The sequence below is a fragment of the Bombus flavifrons genome, chromosome 12 (genome assembly GCF_040668555.2).
Source record: "Bombus flavifrons isolate JBK064 chromosome 12, iyBomFlav1_principal, whole genome shotgun sequence".
Classification (NCBI taxonomy): domain Eukaryota; kingdom Metazoa; phylum Arthropoda; class Insecta; order Hymenoptera; family Apidae; genus Bombus; species Bombus flavifrons.
In genome coordinates, this window is record NC_138453.1 from 1368618 (window position 1) to 1377135 (window position 8518).

Sequence of the window (8518 nt, forward strand, 5' to 3'; positions counted from 1 at the left end):
AAAAATTTCAAGGCACCAAAGTAAAACCAGTTGGAAACCTTTATCTCGCCTATTCCGTCGTCATCTTTTCCTTCTTTTACACATTTTTAGTTTTCGTATCATCTACAACTTTAATATTCAAATAACATGTCTATGTATCTAACTTTATTTACTTTATAATATGTATTTTACCTGATTTCTTATATTATAAATTTTTCGCTGAATTTCTTTAACACGTTGAGCGCCACGACACCCGTATTCGGGTGTCAGCAAAGTTTCTGGTCAGGCCACGTAACCCATATTCGGGTATCGCTTATTTGACTACTTGCGAAAGATCGTCGTAGGTATTTGAAGAGATGTTCCATAATAATAAATTGTTATTATTAATTAATTGTAATAATAGTTGAATGGTTATAAAATAAAAATACGAAAATGGTTTATTAAAAAAATTATTTAGAATGTAAAACTTTAAAGCATTCTACACAGCTGAGTTGGTTGGGACAATTTGGACAATAAGTTGTTCTTTTCTTTAAATTCTTTCGTGCCTTTGTTCGGTCCATTCGACGTCTTTTATTTGCATAACATAGTTTGCATGCGCGTCTAATGCTTCTTCCGGAATCATTTTTCCGAACGGCGATATTATACTGATTCCGTCGAAGACAAGGATTTTTTGTATTTTCAGACAACCCTAATAATTTTCCAACTAATAATTGTCTAAATATTCTAATATTTATATTTTTTCTTGTTGCAATTGTGTAAACCGTCAAAGCATTTACAACAGAAATTCCCAGAAAGAATTGAATGCCAAGTTTTCTGTACCATTTGATTCCTTTTCTAATTGTGGTGGCATAAGAAACCATTTGGTCGGAATAACCTATAGCACACTTTCTTTCATTATATTCAACAACACCTAGTGGTTTTAATGTTGCGAACAAATGAAACGAAAGATCATTCTTGAGACCGCCGCTTGAGCGATTCGCATTATTAAAATATCGATGGGACCACCTAGCAAAGATTGTGGCCTGACGGAGATTTCTTTGAAAACACTCGTGGCAGTCAACGTGTTAACAGAACATTGAAAATCCTTGGCAGTTTTATTTAATATTCTATTTCCTATTTCCCGGTTTCAGTAATTCACGTTCTTCGTATCTCATAACATTGATTGTAAATTCCCGTTACGATTAGATAATCGACGTCACGAAATGATCGATCCCCTATTTCGTTTAGGATAATAGAAATGATTGGACTAATTATAACACTGAAGTAACAGGTTACAATATACACTTTAGTCCAACAATTTTATAGACATAGACAGTTACGCTCGGTGCGGATAGATATAAGTTAAATACATGACTGATCTAAGGGTGGAAAACCAGTCAAGAGATGTTGACTGATCTAAAGATGAAAAACCAGTCAAGAGATGTTGACTGATCCTCAAATGATAAACCAGTAAAGTTCGGTGACGATGCTGTTGTCACGTCGAAGACACAAGAAATCACGAAACCGATAGATCGCCAGTGATCTCTCGCGTCGCAGTTCGAACGCTTCACGAATAAGGTGAAGAAATTGAACTTCGTATAAGATGATGGAAATTTTATTATATAAATGCAACAGAGTGACGGTTCAAAGTGTTCGAACAGAATAAAGTGTTGAGCGCTAATTTAGGAGGGTTTCTATATTGAGGTTTTAGTCCCTTTGGAGGGGTTATCGTCGGATATATATCAGAGGCGGCTATTCGGTTGCTGTTTTGTTATTATTTCGATAGCTGTGGCATGCAGGATATTTCGTCTACTTATTTCGTCTATTACTGTTTCTGAGCGGGTGGCCTTCCTTGGGCGTGTGACACTGTCGCAGAGGAAAACTATTGCTGGGTGTTGGTCGCCCCACCACCGGTCGCTTACGGCTGGAAATGACCGTTGAACATGGAAAAAATCTGACCTTCCCATTTTTTACCCGATTGAATAATAACCCTAAGGAATGTCTCGACTTGAAAGATGTTTTGTAGCAATTAAGGGCGTTGACGGTAAAGTAAAAATACTTAGTTTTATGACAGGTCTTTAGGATTATCGCAGTCCGACTAATTATATTTCCACATCTAGTGACCGCCTCGACCGAGGAATGGATTCTGGGTTACGTAAAGTGTCATCGGACGTAACAAAAGCAAAGATGCCAACCTTCGACCATTCCTTCCTTGACAACATTTTGATGTTTCCTTCCCGGTGGCTACTTTCAGAATACGAAATTCGTGCGTATTCCCAGAAGGGTATTATTTTGTTTCCACTTGAGGGCAATATGGAAAGCTTTCGTTCTCTGACAATTGAACGATGCTGTTGGATAGTCACTTTCAAGACAGTATTCTCTTGTGAGAAATACTCTCGAAAGTAACTGTTACTCTCAAGTTTTACTCTCAAATGGACACCTGACTTTATATCACATGCATCACGTCCGTTGTATTTTACTTTCGTACATCGATGGTCCACATGGATCTACAGATGTACTTGTCTAGATCCTTTAGGTAGTTTCTAGACGAACCTTAAAATTCAAGACTACTCTCAAATTTCGAAAAAAAAGTATTTTGGAGTACAGGAAAGCTTTTTTGTAATATTTGGAATCGATTTATCGCATCGTTATGGAGGAATTGTTAATAAAAATGGGTGCTTTTCAACACAGTGGCGTGTGGCAGATTTGAAAAACTTGCAGAAAAATTACGTTCAAGGATCGTACCGAAATAAGAAAATGATATCGAAATGTCATAAAGTGAATTTAATAATTTTTCTAAAACTGGCCACATAGTTCCTTTTTAAATGCTAACGAAAGCATAGGTTTATGTGCAAATTTTTAAGAAACTACATAGAGTAACCGACCCGTGACAACCTCTCGCTATAAATATATTTAAAGAGTTGAATAACGGGCAACGATTCATTGAAATACGCCAATTTCTTTAATTAAAGCCAATTTATTGTAAAAAGAAATAATTTGTTATAAGAAATGTAATGTACAACTGTTTTAAGTTCATACTAGTCTGAATCGTATTAATTATCTGACATTAAACTAAACGCTACGAATAACGGCGATGATGTCCTGCTGTTTCAATTATCTACGCTAGTCAATTTAATATTCTACCTTCGTATTGCAATTATTTATATTGACACTTAACTTTTTAAAATAAATATAAAAATAATCATTATTTATTAACAAACTTCAATTTGACTAACATAGGTGGCTAAGAACTACCCTTAACGGTCCGTAACGGTCCTTAAACTTCCGATATGCATTGATTTCCTCAGTCACTGTGCGCAAGTCCTTGTCCTAGTATTCTTCCGCTCTACTGTTTGATAAATATTTTTAACATTTCAACAGTCAGCTAATACCATAACGTATTTATATAGATGAATATACATATACAAATGTACATATCCATCCATATTATATATATATTTATATTGACTGCATACATGTGTATACAGGCTGATCCACATAAAATGTGCAAAGCAGATATGGATTAATGGACTAATCTCGTACCATTTTACTCAATGGCACGAGCTGATTGATTATTTGGGGAACAAGAGATTTTTCTGAGATGACTGCCAAGAGGGCAAGGGAAGCCTCTTTCACTTTTCTTTAGATGGAATGCCATATTAATGTCTGTTTATTTAGATGGTTTTTACGAATCTGGATAACATTTAAGCATTTTTCTTAAGCGTTATTCTACATAATTAATGAGTTATAAAAAAAGAAGATCTAAAGGGAGATGGAATGCAAGCTGATGGATGTAAATAATTTTTGATCAATTAATCTTCGATTGATAAAGCAAGTCTATCTGCCTCTTATTTTTGAAGAATATTTTGAAACATGTCCAATTCTGTTTTTTCCCAAGACCACGAGAGTGGAATATGTAAATTAGTTCGATTAACAAAAATACATATGTAAATTAAATAATGAATTATAGTCGATACTTGGAAAAACATGTTTTTTGTAAGATTACTCTCTTCGTCTAAGAAATTACCGAATACGCTGAATGACAAGATTTGAAATAAAATGTTTACATTTGAAGACAGAAAATGATTAATGAATGTTGCCTTAAAAGGTATATAAAAATAGTCACATGTATTTGTTTTCCTAGAGTATGCAATTAAAATTTGCGATTTTATACAGAGTGAGTTATAAATGCATGTTCGTACTTTAGGGAATGAATTTGTATACTGAAAGAGTAAAGATTCTCTTATTGACATATATGTCTTCTATACTTTAGTTTTCGAGGTATGGATGAGTAAAGAAGAATACAAATTTCAAATCTGAAGTGACCGCTTCGGTCTCAATTTACTACACGTCTTGTTATTGAGTTCTATATTCGCTCGAAATAATCCAACTTGTACCTGTAGCGGTTAGCTGCGTTAGCGACGAAAAAGCTGTCGTGTAAACAGCTAGCATGATCTATGACGTGGAAACAGCGAAACTATTTTTGAGAAAGCCGTTATTTTCAATAAACAACTTTCTACGAGGCATGAATCCCCCATCAAATGCGCTGCCGAAAATACCCAAAGTTTCCATGGAAAAAATAGTCGGAGAGGGTAGAGTATCCATCGCGTATAGACCTAACCATTTTTGATAAAAATAAAGTGCTAGAAACTGACCTCGCAATTTATTCGATACGTCTATAACCTGCCCTTCGTGTCCTTTCTCACAGATCGCGTGCATTCTTCACTTAAGTTGAATGCACGATAGATTTTAAATGATCTTAAGAAACAAAAACGTAATAGATAAATCGTATAGAATTCATCTAATTGTTAGTTGCTGATTTCTAATTTTACTCAATCTAATTTCTATTTAACTATTTTTTTCGACGATGTCTTCACCTTGAATATGACACCTTGAGCGACAGCATAGTATCCTTTAGCAACTCATTGTCTTCTTTTCGACTTATTTTACAGCATCGATTTACTTTTCGTGCTTACTGACAATGTTCTTTTGTGGAATATCTCTATACTTCTTTCAGTGTTGTATAAATGTTCATTCGTCGAGTGCAATTCATTTTTTCCAGTTTGATTAGAATCCATTTGTCAAGTTCAGTGGACGTTTCTCCAATTCTTTATGTGTAGCACAAATGCCAATATGTACCGATGTGTTATGTCGTGTAAATACAAAGGATTTGTTTCTGGTTAATGAAAACAGGTTCAGTGAAAAACATATGTTATTGGTATTGATTTAGTATAGCATCAAATAACGTTGATGTTCTCTAGTTACAATGAAGGGCGATTTCTAGAATGAGTTATGAGCGACATCAATAGTATCAAAGCAGAATTCAGCAACATTTCATTTTGATAGCAGATAACGGATCAATATGAGGAATATAATGATATTTGTTACAATCAAATCATATGCAATATGTTATATCCAGGATCAAACAAGGATTTACTCGAATAAAATGTTATTCGTACACGAACAAATATCCGTGTAAAAATATTATCTGAATAAAAATTTATTCGAATTATTTATTCATATAAAAATTTGTTCGAATAAATATTTATTTACTTTATATAATATCGCAGATGAACAAAGTAAATATATACAAACTATATCAAATATGAAATATATTTTCAAACTTTATTATCTAATTGTTGTTATATTTTTATATCGTTATACTTTTGTAATTAACCTTTTTCAATTGTCAGCAAGTTTATTGCTCTTTGGTAAGCTAATTGCTTGATAAATTAATAGTGTAGTAACTTATGGATCTTAGAGTAAGGACAAGTAATGATGATTTAATTAGGGTTTAGTGTAGTTTAATAAGCAATACTCAGTAACAAAAACCGATTACAACATCGTCGTACGTATCATTATCACACACGCCTTGACTTCCCGATTCACAATCCGTGACCTCTCAACTCAGACTACCACTTCTCCACTCGCATTCTGGCCGTTCTAGCATCCCTTTGTCTTTTCCTAGGCCCACCACACGCGTGTTCCGCAGACGCTCGTGGCCAGGGTCACGTAGGCCTTTTCTACGAAACTATGCACTTGAAAAGACCGATGACACATTTATGGACCCGACGGCACCTCGGCTCTCGCGACATTGTTCACGGTTAACTCGATGTTTATTAGGCCCTTTTCCCGATACTACAATAGTATTATATTCGTATTCGAAGATTGCAGTTATTGTTCTATTAAATTATTCGAATAAATAAACAGAGTAGTTTGTTGCGAATAATGTAAAATGAATTTATTCTCATTGAATGAATTTATTCCCATAATACCTATTTCTACGAAAAGATAGGTAAATAATATGGTCTACCTATCACGATATCAAACATTTAAAGAGGAACGAAGACATATCAAAAGGAGAACGTGAATTTATTGAGAAAGAATTTATGTAATATCTGCAAGCATTGGTAAATCAGTGACCGTTGCAGGAAATAGTTGAATCAAGTATGATCGATGTCCTGTATTATATCTTAATGGTTGAAGTGATATAAATGCGTCAGAATCTCATTTATTTCCTTCAAAATGATTTTAATTTGAACATCGCTATTTTTATCTCTCGTGATTATTTTCTTTCTGGCATTATACCTAACCCAAATATATCTAACTCAAATTCAATATGGCAAAATCGAAGTTAGATTATTGGTATCATAAAAATAATACGTATTTACTTACGAATCTATATGTAATAAACATTTTTCTGTAAATGGCCATACAGATGCTTTCACTAAATAACATTAAATAACTGATTAGAAATCATAAGAGAATAAGACAAAATCTTGAGAATTTGGATTTAGTATTTTAATCCTAAAAATATCATGCCTCTAATTTCATAAATAATTAAGTTATAAAGCAATTTTTATTACTTGGAAAAATATAATAAATTTTTATAACAATAAATGCAAAATATACTATTTTATGAAAAATAGCGATGAACCACCTTACATTATTATGATTCTTGATTTCCTGATAAATGGCACTTTTTTAACATTCGAGATAGAATTCTAGCTTATTTGTTGCTGACAAGGAAGATTTGACGATCCAGGAATTTAAAAAACTACGAAACTTTGTGTACAAGTAAAGTATGCCATCTGTAATATAATCCTGTTTTCCATTAGTGTCATAATTCGGTGAATATTGCAATATTCGGTAATAGTTGGTAAACCGTGGTAAAAAAAATTGAAAAATTCACCGTTTTCGAGTTATCCTTTCCTCTCGTTTCCACCTAAAAATATTTCTTTTTACTATACATGCTGAAATACCTTTGGATACCTTCTTTCCATATCTGTAAATCACTTTGTATCAACATTTTTTCTAAATAAATAAATAAAAACCATTATTATCAAATTTGAAGTCCATTTTAGCAGTTTTCTTTAATAAACTGGTTTTATTATGCCAGATTTACTTAAATAATTTATATGTATTTTAAATTTATTTACATGAAAATTATTAATATTGAATTCAGTTACTGCAGCATAGCAGTAGTTTTTATTAATAAAAATGAATATTTTAGCATTTACATCCTCTTTTTGTATATTTTTACACGTTTAGCAAAAGAAGTTTGTGGGTAATCGTGGAAGGGAAAGGTAATTCTCCAAAAATATTTTTTATGCAATCTATCGAACACAATAAAACAATACGATTTTTGTTAATTAAAATTCTAAATTTCTGTTAACGCGTGATTCACACCTTAAGACAGAATTATATTATCAAAGAAGGATAGAGTTTTATTATGGATGACTTTATTTGTTCACTTTACTCGTACGCAAAGTTTCATCATCCTTTTTATTCCTGGGTTACTCTAACTTTCCTTGTGAGAGTGCGTCTTGATTATATCATAATGTTACATTTGCACGCAGGTCAGTTACCACTGTTTTTAATTTAGAATGGAATTCTTCTTGTATTTACGAATTACTCTCATGGTCTTCGTTTTCTTGAATGCGCTCTAAATAACTTCTTTTCCAAAATGAAGTTCTCAAAATGAAGTGGCATATTCAATGAAATGTTAATTAAATGAGAAGCATTTTCGAAGTCTTTTATATGATTATACGAATACTGTGTACCATGAACGCTGTATTAAATCTTTTGGAGATTATTTCAAAAGAAATAAATAAAAAAGCTTGTACCGTTGCTATACTGTGTATAGATATATAGGGTGCTTGAACTGATTCTGTAGCTCAATAAAAAAAGTATTTCGAGCAAAAATTTACATCAAATGAAAAATTTACTCATGTGAGAAGTACTTTCAAAACTATCATGTTTTTATGAAAAAGTAGAACTCATTTTGTATTTTTTAAAAAGCGTCATCTATTTTTCTTGTCATATCTCAAAGTAAAAAGAGACGAATTCAATGATATGGTAACATACATATATAATTACATATATAATACATACATAATTCTAAATCGTAACGCTAACAATCAGCAAACAAATGCATACTAATCTTAATACACTAATCGTAATACATACCTAAACTGCATCTCACCTTCTACAGTATAGAGTTGTATATATTTTAATAAATTTGCATGTCTGGATTCAATCAAAAAGTGGTACATTCGTT